The 12,319-nt window shown below is 45.1% G+C and overlaps 1 long non-coding RNA gene across 1 annotated transcript; it reads right to left on the reverse strand.

Annotated features, from left to right (window-relative positions):
- Positions 1-315: 315 nt before the first annotated feature.
- On the reverse strand, positions 316-9,198 carry LOC140134264 (uncharacterized). The gene is made up of 3 exons (XR_011856168.1): positions 9,144-9,198; positions 6,177-6,286; positions 316-507 (listed from the first exon to the last, which is right to left on the reverse strand). It is a non-coding gene; the product is annotated as an uncharacterized lncRNA (long non-coding RNA).
- Positions 9,199-12,319: the final 3,121 nt, after the last annotated feature.

Consider the following 12,319-nt stretch of genomic DNA (forward strand, 5'->3'; position numbering starts at 1 on the left):
TACTGTTCAACCTCTTAGATGCCACAGTCAGCATGAAGATGTAAAACGGAATGATATTTTGCCATCTCCATCCATCACCACCTTTGTTCTCATTTATTTAATTATCTTATAACTGCAAATATTCATAATTCCCGATCTGTTAGACCTTTTGTTTCAGGAGCTCTAATTTCAGATGAATCACATCCAGCTCGCCGTCTACATGTAGATATTAAGTAGTAAGTACCCCAGATGCATCCAAGAATAATTCCATAGAAATTATGACAAAGTAAAACGACACCAAGTTTGTTATTTATGAAGGAATTTCGAAATGTCAGACTTTCAGCAAGGATAAACATAATCGTTCGATATTTTCTCAGGATTTTGGCTTAAAACTAACATAAACATTGCACAGAATATTGACATATGAAGAACTTTTTTTCTTTTCCATTTGATTTCTTATGTTCTTCTTGAATCATTTTTGGTGGACCACCCTGGGGTTTTTGGACGGTCTTCATGCAGCTGTGACCACTTAACACAAAGAAAACAGATGGAAATAAATAAGGTGTTGATTGTAATGAGGGTGTTTTGATAAGAAACGTCAATTTCTAAAATTATTCAGATTTATTATATCTCTTGAAATTATCTGTGTTTTAGAGGTTAGTTAGTAGAGGATATGGAAAAACAGTATGTACCGTAGTAAAATAACTGAAGCCTGTTCTCATCAAATGCAAGGGACACAGATACGACCAGAAAAGTGATCTCTGCAACTGCAATAAGATACATAAATATCTCATTTCCAGGAATATTTCAACTATTCGGTAATAGTGGGTGGTCTAAGTTTTGGCATTAGAAAATATATTATCGGATGTTCTGTTAGGATGTTTATGAATGTTCAGTTAAATCTGTACTGAATAGATAATAGACACATTCATTTAAAGATTATTAACTATATCATGTATAAAAAGGGATACCGTACATACTTGTGTATAAGCCAATCCAAATAGAAGACGAGGACCCTAATTTAACCATAAAAAAAACTGTGTAGACCTATTGACTCGATTATAAGCCTAGGGTGGAAAATCCATTGGTCCCAGCCTCCCCCCCAGTATATAGCTTGCCATCTTCTGCCCCCAATATATAGTCAGCCCCCAGTAAATAGCCAACCCAGTATATAGCCAGCCCCCTGTCCTAGTATATAGCCAACCAGTCCCCTATCCCCTGTATATAGCCAACCCCAGTATAAAGCCAGCCAGACCCCTGCCCCAGTATATAGCCAGCCAGTCCCCTGTATATAGCCTGCCAGCAACTGGATATAGTCAGCCAGCCCCTGTATATATCTAGATAACCCCTTTATATAGCCAGCTAGCCACCTGTATATAGCCAGCCAGTCCCCTAAATATAGCCAGTTAGCCCCTGTATATACCCAGCCAGTCCCATGTATATAGCCTGCTAGCCCCTGTATATATCCAGCCTACCCCTGTATATAGCCAGCCAATCCCCTGTATATATCCAAACTTCTGCATCCAGTATAGAGCCAGCCCTCAGCCCCAGTAAAAAGTCAGCCAGTCCGTGTATATAGCCTGGCCATGTGTATAACCAGCCAGCCCCTGTATATAGCCAGCCATTCCCTTATATATAGCCAGCCGGTCCCCAGTATATAGCCAGCCAGTATACAGCTAGTCAGTCACCTGTATATAGCCAGCCAGCCCCCTGACCAGCATATAAAAAATAAACTCTGTAGTCATCTTTCTGATGCCTCCCCTGAATTGTGCTGAAAAACTCTTCATTTACTTGAGTATATACTGTAAATATAAAGTTGTTAAAGAATTATAGTTGGTAATCTTCCATAGGCTTATAGTTGACTAAAGATTAATAACTCCTCCCTATATGATACACACTGCTGGCAGTGTTTACCTCCCCAAGAATAAAAGTATTGGGCTATTAAGAATAAAAGTATTGGGCTATTGAAATCCACCTATCTATCCAGAGGTGTCTCTATACACATTATTTGGTGGGCTTATTGAGTCGAAATTGTTAGTTTTGGCAAACACATTGGGGCAGATTTAGCATATGCCCCAAGATGAATCTATTAGGCGGCTCTAGTAACTGCCAGCTTGGCAATAGCCTGAGTATGTGCTCAGACGCAGGACAAGAACGCCCCATGCCCGCCCACTCGGCCACGTTCATCCTTCCCGTCCCTCCGCACCTACTTGACGTAGTGGTGGCAAGTCCTGGCTTGAGGAAGTGGTTTTATTTTAAGGCTATTGTGGCAGAATTCGGGAGTACAAGCCCTGATAAATCAGTTCCATCTAACTGAATGTGAATACGTCTATAGTTTTTCAGTGAAAAACTTAACTAGCTATTTGGCTGACTGAATACTGCTATGTGTGAATCCAGCAGTATAAGGGCCAGGAAGTGGGCGATGTATGTGATTTTAAGTGGACATTATTCAACATAATTTGCATAAAACGATAGCATAGGTAAAGAGAGGAAATAAATCTTATGAAAGAAAACTGTTTACTTATACTAAAATCTATCATAAATCCATCTTACTCTCCCAAGACAGACTGGGGGAGATTTATTATGCCTTGTCCAACAGAAAACTGTCAGAGAAGGCATAAAAATCTCCCTATCTCTGCCAGACAATAGAAGAAAACTCTGCTCGTTCAGACCTGCAACCCATTTACTAAGAGCAAAGAACCTCTTAATAAATATGTGTGCCAGACTGCCAGCAGGGGGAATTTTAAACTGGCATTGTTCCACATTTCCCTTGGTATTGCTATGTACCAGACCACATCTTCCTTGGTACTGCTATGTACCAGACCACATCTTCCTTGGTACTGCTATGTACCAGACCACATCTTCCTTGGTACTGCTATGTACCAGACCACATCTTCCTTGGTACTGCTATGTACCAGACCACATCTTCCTTGGTACTGCTATGTACCAGACCACATCTTCCTTGGTACTGCTATGTACCAGACCACATCTTCCTTGGTACTGCTATGTACCAGACCACATCTTCCTTGGTACTGCTATGTACCAGACCACATCTTCCTTGGTACTGCTATGTACCAGACCACATCTTCCTTGGTACTGCTATGTACCAGACCACATCTTCCTTGGTACTGCTATGTACCAGACCACATCTTCCTTGGTACTGCTATGTACCAGACCACATCTTCCTTGGTACTGCTATGTACCAGACCACATCTTCCTTGGTACTGCTATGTACCAGACCACATCTTCCTTGGTACTGCTATGTACCAGACCACATCTTCCTTGGTACTGCTATGTACCAGACCACATCTTCCTTGGTACTGCTATGTACCAGACCACATCTTCCTTGGTACTGCTATGTACCAGACCACATCTTCCTTGGTACTGCTATGTACCGGACCACATCTTCCTTGGTACTGCTATGTACCAGACCACATCTTCCTTGGTACTGCTATGTACCAGACCACATCTTTCTTGGTACTGCTATGTACCGGACCACATCTTCCTTGTTACTGCTATGTACCAGACCGCATCTTGCATGGTACTTCTATGTACCAGACAAACATCTTCCTTGGTACTGCTGCAAACCAGACCACACCTTCCTTGGTACTGCTACATACTAGTTCACATTTTCCTTGTAACTGCTATAATAATAATTCTTATAATAATTCTTTATTTATATAGCGCACACAGATTACGCAGCGCTGCACAAGCATATCAAATTGGTCCCTGTCCCCATGGGGCTCACAATCTAAACAACCTACCAGTATGTTTTGAAGTGTGGGAGGAAACCGGAGTACCCGGAGGAAACCCACGCAAACACGGAGAGAACCTGGGTGGGATTCGAACCCAGGACCCCAGTGCTGCAAGGCAGAAGTGCTACTCACTCAGCCACCGTGCCGCCCATAGTACCAGACCACATCTTCCTTGGTACTGCTATGTGCCAGACAACACATTTTCTGGTACTACTAAATACACCTTTCTTAGTTCTGTTTTACTTAAACTACATTTTACTCGGTTCTGCTATGTGCCAAATCAGACCTTCCCTGGTTCTTCAGTGTACTAGAATAGACAATTTCTTGGTTTCATCCTTAGTTTGATCCATTTGTCTCAGGCGACACAACGCCTAATTCTGTAATGTCTAAATCGCAAACTTCCTTACTCATTAATCCTCAGCCCACACATTCCCTAGTTATGTTATGTCCCAGATCATATACTCTAGTCCAAAACGTCTGTAGTTATGTTATGTCCAAGATGAGAACTTTCCTATTTCTGCTATGTCAAAGATCACATCAATCCTAGTTCTTTCACATCCCAGTCTACAACTTCCCTGGTTCTGTAAAGTTCCAGACCACATCTTCCCTAGTTCTGCTCTCTGTCCTTAGTTCTGTTTGGTACATAAACCAGCTTGCCTAATGTGGTAGATGTTTCACCTGGTCAGTGAAGAAAAAAATGTCCTAATGGTAAATCTCAGATTTCTGGATTAGAGTAAAATTTTAGTTTCCAAACTACAACCTCTATATCTGCCAGACTTCACCAATTTCCTCGCACCTTCGTACTTGATTGCTCTCCTTTTTCTTCTGTAGGACTATGGTGTCACTGTGTCTTGTAGAAATAAGACCTTCGATACTTGAGTATAAGCCAAGTTTTTCAGCACAAAACAATATGCTGAAAAAACAAAACTTGCCTAATACTCGGGTCTATAAAAAAATAAACTCAGTACTCACCCAGCAGGTCCTCCTCTTGATTCCCGTGGGCGACAGGTCCATACAAGATGGCTGTATGTCAGCAGGCTGACATCATTACGTGTGTGCGTCCGAGCACATAATATGCTGTCATAAAGTGGCTGACCTCATAGTATGTGCGCGGCAAGCGCCCACTGACCTGTCATTGATCTCCAACAGGAATCAAGAAGAAGACCTGCGGGTGGCATCAGAAAGGTGAGTACAGAGTTTGTTTTTTATGTGCTGGGCATACCCGGGGCAGGTTCTGGCTGGCTATATAATGGGGGGCATGGGCTGGCTATATACTAGAGGCATGGGGCTGCCTGGCTATATACTGGGGGGCATGGACTGGCTATATACTAGAGGCAAGGGGCTGCCTGGCTATATACTGGGGGTGGATGAGCTGGTTATATACTAGAGGCATTGGGCTGCCTGGCTATATACTGGGGGGCATGGGTTGGCTATATACTGGGGGGCATGGGTTGGCTATATACTGGAGGCATGGGGCTGCCTGGCTTTATACTGGTGGCATGGGCTGGCTATATACTAGAGGCATGGGGCTGCCTGGCTTTATACTGGTGGCATGGGCTGGCTATATACTAGAGGCTTGGGGCTGTCTGGCTATATACTGGGGGGCATGGGCTGGCAGGCAATATATTATGGAGAATGGGCTGACAGGCTATATACTGGGGGGCAGAAGTTTGCTATATAGTATTGGCATGGGCTGGTTGGCTATATACTGGGGATATGGGCTGGCTGGCTATAAGCTAGTGGGTCATGGGTTGGCTTGCTTTATACTGAAGGGCATGGGCAGGCTGGCTATATGCAGGGGGAATGGGCTGGCTATCTATATACTGGTGGGGCATGGTTGGGCTGGCTTTATACTGAGGGGCATGGGCAGGTTGCCTATATACTGGGGGGCATGGGCTGGCTAGCTATATACTGTGAAGCAGGGAGTTGGCAGCCTATATACTGGGGGCATGGGCTGCCTGGCTATTTACTGGTGGGGCATGGGAGGACTGGTTATATAGTGAGGAGCACTATGATTTGACTATATATTGGAGGCATGGTCTGGCTGGCTATGGGGGGAAGGGGGCTGGCTATCTATATACTGCGGGGCATGGGGAGGGCAGGCTATATACTGGGGGCAAGGGGCTGGCTAGCTATATACTGAATACTGAATACAATATATGAAATCAAAGTGGACAACTTTACATCATTTTACCAAACCAATAAAGAATATATATTCCTGCACATTACAATTTTTATTTTGATGAATTTTTTCTTTTCCCTTGGTAGCCCATGTATTTCCTGCTTCATGAATGTCTACGTCTCTCAGAATAAATGGAATTGTTAACAGATTCTGGCATCAGAATAAACACAATGGTCTGACTTCCACTGATAATGAACACTTCTGTTACATATAACTAGATGGATGGGGTCTGTATGCGGAGGTGGCAGATTTCTGTTTACCTTGGTCTCACTTGCTGTCATGTAGCTGCATGGTTTTGGTGACAGGTTATGTGAGTACAGTAGGTCCAAATAAATCACTGCCGTCACTTCTAAAGCAGCTTAATATCATCCTATAAGTGACCGGGGAATATGAGCATAGGTTGCATTATAACAATATGGATCAAAAGATTCCTGTTTAGTTATGAAATACACATTAAAAGCATTTGTAATAGGGAGCCGGGGGGATACAAATGTATTCATTCAATAGGCGACTTCCCCCAAACACACAGGTCCTACAGTACAGTCAGCGATAACATATTATAAGATGCAATAACATTACTAGACTGACTTTATGCCGGGTCACTTATGGAAAATAAGACATAATCTTATATACTCGAGTATATACCCTACTTATCAATGGCAAGAAATATACAATCAAATCAATACATGCATGTCACACTGCACCCCCACATTACATGCATGTCACACTGCACCCTCTGCACCCCCACATTACATGCATGTCACCCTGCATCCCACATTACATGCATGTCACACTGCACCCCCACATTACATGCATGTCACCCTGCATCCCACATTACATGCATGTCACACTGCACCCCCACATTACATACATGTCACACTGCACCCCCACATTACATGCATGTCACACTGCACCCTCTGCACCCCCACATTACATGCATGTCACCCTGCATCCCACATTACATGCATGTCACCCTGCACCCCACATTACATGCATGTCACCCTGCACCCCACATTACATCCATGTCACCCTGCACCCCATTACATACATGTCACACTACACCCCTACATGACATCCATGTCACCCTGCATCCCACATTACATGCATGTCACCCTGCACCCCACATTACATCCATGTCACCCTGCACCCCACATTACACCCATGTCACCCTGCACCCCCACATTACATACATGTCACCCTGCACCCCCACATTACATGCATGTCACACTGCACCCCCACATTACATGCATGTCACACTGCACCCCCACATTACATACATGTCACCCTGCACCCCCACATTACATGCATGTCACACTGCACCCCCACATTACATGCATGTCACACTGCACCCCCACATTACATACATGTCACACTGCACCCCCACATTACATGCATGTCACACTGCACCCCCACATTACATACATGTCACACTGCACCCCCACATTACATGCATGTCACACTGCACCCCCACATTACATACATGTCACACTGCACCCCCACATTACATACATGTTACACTGCACCCTCTGCACCCCCACATTACATGCATGTCACACTGCACCCCCACATTACATACATGTTACACTGCACCCTCTGCACCCCCACATTACATGCATGTCACACTGCACCCCCACATTACATACATGTTACACTGCACCCTCTGCACCCCCACATTACATGCATGTCACACTGCACCCCCACATTACATACATGTTACACTGCACCCTCTGCACCCCCACATTACATGCATGTCACACTGCACCCCCACATTACATACATGTTACACTGCACCCTCTGCACCCCCACATTACATGCATGTCACACTGCACCCCCACATTACATAGAAGTTACACTGCACCCTCTGCACCCCCACATTACATACATGTTACACTGCACCCCCACATTACATACATGTTACACTGCACCCCCACATTACATACATGTTACACTGCACCCTCTGCACCCCCACATTACATACATGTTACACTCCACCCTCTGCACCCCCACATTACATACATGTCACACTGCACCCCCACATTACATACATGTCACACTCCACCCTCTGCACCCCCACATTACATACATGTCACACTGCACCCTCTGCACCCCCACATTACATACATGTCACACTCCACCCTCTGCACCCCCACATTACATACATGTCACACTGCACCCCCACATTACATATATGTCACACTGCACCCCCACCTTACATACATGTTACACTCCACCCTCTGCACCCCCACATTACATACATGTCACACTGCACCCCCACATTACATACATGTCACACTGCACCCCCACATTACATGCATGTCACACTGCACCCCCACATTACATACATGTTACACTGCATCCCCACATTACATGCATGTCACACTGCACCCCCACATTACATAGAAGTTACACTGCACCCTCTGCACCCCCACATTACATACATGTTACACTGCACCCCCACATTACATACATGTTACACTGCACCCTCTGCACCCCCACATTACATACATGTTACACTCCACCCTCTGCACCCCCACATTACATACATGTCACACTGCACCCCCACATTACATACATGTCACACTCCACCCTCTGCACCCCCACATTACATACATGTCACACTGCACCCCCACATTACATATATGTCACACTGCACCCCCACCTTACATACATGTTACACTCCACCCTCTGCACCCCCACATTACATACATGTCACACTGCACCCCCACATTACATACATGTCACACTCCACCCTCTGCACCCCCACATTACATACATGTCACACTGCACCCCCACATTACATATATGTCACACTGCACCCCCACCTTACATACATGTTACACTCCACCCTCTGCACCCCCACATTACATACATGTTACACTGCACCCCCACATTACATACATGTTACACTGCACCCTCTGCACCCATACATTACATACATGTTACACTGCACCCCCACATTACATACATGTTACACTGCACCCTCTGCACCCCCACATTACATACATGTTACACTGCACCCCCACATTACATACATGTTACACTGCACCCTCTGCACCCCCACATTACATACATGTTACATATATGTTACACTGCACCCCCACGTTACATACATGTCACACTGCACCCCCACCCTATATACATGTTATACTGCAACCCCACATTTTCCCCTTTCACTCCCTCAGTATAACTTCCCATCCCTCAGCATCACACACGGGAGACAGCTCTACCCGGGCTCTTCATGTATTGCTCCTCCCACACATGAGTCACATGGTAATGACCTCATCAAAGGTCCTTTACCATTATCTCCTGCAGATACCCTATTTCCCAGGCAGTATGTGCAGCAGCCAGAGAGCAAAGGCTCCCGATGCCTGGTCCTGCAGGCCGACTGAAGTCACCCGACCACCCCCGGACAGCACCCCCCCCTTGCTGGGGAGGGGGGGTCAACATGTTTTTTTTTTTAAAGTTTTGTTTCCTCTGATGGTGTAGATGACCACAGGGGGCCCCTAACAGTGTCCTCCGGTCCTCTGGTGGGTCAGTCCGCCCCTGATCTGAGAAGAGAGTGAGAAGAGTCATTTAGAAATGCCATTTTATAACCTATCTGAGAGGGCTGGGAGTTTAAAGGGCACCTACCACCACGAATCTACCTATAAAGGTAGATCGGGTGGTAGGTGGATGTATGGGACGTGAGGATAGCCCTTTTTAGAGCTAATCCTCACGTCCCCGCTAGCGTAGCATAAACTTTATTGCCCTAATATGTAAATTTAATTAATCCTGGTGTTAATCCTGGTGCATATATATAGGCAGGTCGATTTCTTAAAAAAATAAAAAGTTTTTGATAGTAGCAAATTCCTTTAAAGGGTTGGCCACTCTCAGCAATTAATTGATATATATTTTGTAGTAATAAGTTATACCATTTTCCATTATACTTTGAATATCAGTTGCTCATGGTTTTCTAGATCTCTCGCTTCCTTGTTTACTTCCTATGAATAAACACTGGTACGTGGTCACACGGCTCGTTATATCACTCAGCTCTGATTGCTCACTGTGATATAATAGGCCACGCACTTGTTTGACATCACATGACCAGGAATATAATAAGCAATGCACCTGTGTGACATCACATGACCAGGAATATAATAAGCCATGCACCTGTGTGACATCACATGACATGGGATATAACGGGCTGTGCACCTGTGTGACATCACATGACCAGGGATATACCGAGCCGTACACCTGTGTGACATCACATGACCAAGGATATAAAGAGCCGTGCACCTGTGTGACATCACACGACCAGGGATATAAGGAGCCTATGAGGGGCACTCATAGATCCAGGCACCGTGACTGTGCTAATCCATGGGCTCCTTCTAAAATCAGCTTTTAAATTATGCTAATTAGCCTACTGAGGCAGTTCCCAGCGCCCCTTCATTCTGCAGAATCACTGGGTGCTAGACTGTTTTACCCCCACTCCCCCTGAGTGCTCTCTCAGCACTCCCTCTGTGTCATGTAATCTCATACTGAGGGCTCCTGCACTGTGTAACAGCCTGTGAAGCTGCAGCTTAAAAGTTGAATTTAGAAGGAAGGAGGCCATGGGTAACAAATATAAGATGATTACCACTGTTACGGTGTCTGGTAAGTGTTCTTGGTTTATCCATGCTTTATCCATGGAAGATTTCCTTTAAGTTTCTGATCTAGAAATAAAGCAACAAGAGCTTTAGAGTAGGATGATGTGAGACAATGTCAGAATGTGTAAAGAAAACCCCAAATTTCTGCACTGGTCACACTAAGTTGTCATTGAATTCCTGTTTCATAACTGTTACACTATTGGGTATATAATTATCTACTCAACAGAGAGAAAAGTAGAGGGAAGGAGAAGTTCTCTTTGTTTAGAGATAATTACTGTAAAGATTGCGTGGCAAGGGACTGGTTAAAAAAAACCATTTACTTACCCCTGCGTTCCATGCCAGTGTCCCACGCTGCCATCTCTCTGGACAGTGCCCCATGTAAGCAAAAGGAAGCCGCGCTGCATCAACTTTCAGCCAGCCGAGGTGGCCGGCTACGCCCAGTGTTGTATCTTGTGTTACAGGAGGGCGTGGCCAGCCGAAACTGAACGCTGCCTCTTCACCCCCATAAATTAATTATATGCACATGTATTAATAATATGCAGCCGCCTCCCCCCCCCCCCCCATGGATTAATTATATTTAGCCCAGGCCCCCCTCACCACCCATAGTTTAATTATATGTAGCCCCCCCTCCCCCACATAGATTATATGCATCCCCCTCACCGCCCATTGTATGCAGCCCCCCTCCTCACCCCATATGGATAATATGCAGCCCCCCTCCTCTCCCCCCAAACATTATATGCAGCCCCCTCCGGACTCCATACATTATATGCTGCCCCCTCCTCACCCCCCAGACATTATTTGCAGCCTCCTCCTCACCCCCCATGCATTGTTTGAAGCCCCCTCCTCACCCCCATACATTATATTCAGACCCCTTTCTAATCCCTCATTCAATTTATGCAGCCCCTCCTCACCCCCCATTCATTAAATACAGGCCCTTATAATCTCCCATTCTTATATACAGCCCCCTCCTCATCCCCTATTCATTAAATACAGGCCCTCCTAATCTCCCATTCTTATATACAGCCCCCTCCTCATCCCCCATTCATTATGTACAGCCCTCCTCATCATAGTACTCACCTCAATCTTCTCCTCTGGTCCGGAGCTTCACCGTCTTCCTCCTCCTGCCGGCAGCCGCACAGTGCTACACATGCAGAGACTTATGGTAGCGTCTTGCAGCACACGGAGCGCCACTTTACAGCGTCATCACCCGGCACGGCCAGGCCGCTGGGGCCGGGGATGTGGCCACAAGTGGGCCCTCTCAGCAGCTGTGGGCCCCACCACTTGCCCTGGTTTTGCCGGGTGCTGTTTGTTTACATGGGGCACGGATCGGAGAGATGGCAGTGCAGGATGCCAGGCGGGACCATGGATGTAAGTAAATGTTTATTTTTTTTAACCAGGCCTCTCCCAGCCACCAATGTTTTTTTGGACAAACCCTTTAAAACTGTTGATTCACCACCATTCACTCTGCAGAATTTTATTTTGCATGTTACTGAGACTACAGACACAAGTCTGAATCAAACTTCATTTTTTTTATTTTTTACCAAAAAATTATAAATCAAATATTATTTAATAAATCTGAATATTTTCGCACATGTTTTTAATGGCTTTTCATTGAATGTAAAGGTGAAAGTATACATTCTCTGATAATTTGGCTGCATTTCGAGAACAAGCTTTGAAGAATGTTCCCACCAGTATTAGATTCCAGTAGAAGAGCCAATTTTTATCACAGTAGAAAGCCCGGGTACATTAGAAAATAACCAAGTTTCTACTCAGTCACA

The sequence above is a fragment of the Engystomops pustulosus genome, chromosome 5, assembly GCF_040894005.1.
Source record: "Engystomops pustulosus chromosome 5, aEngPut4.maternal, whole genome shotgun sequence".
Taxonomy (NCBI): Eukaryota; Metazoa; Chordata; class Amphibia; order Anura; family Leptodactylidae; genus Engystomops; species Engystomops pustulosus.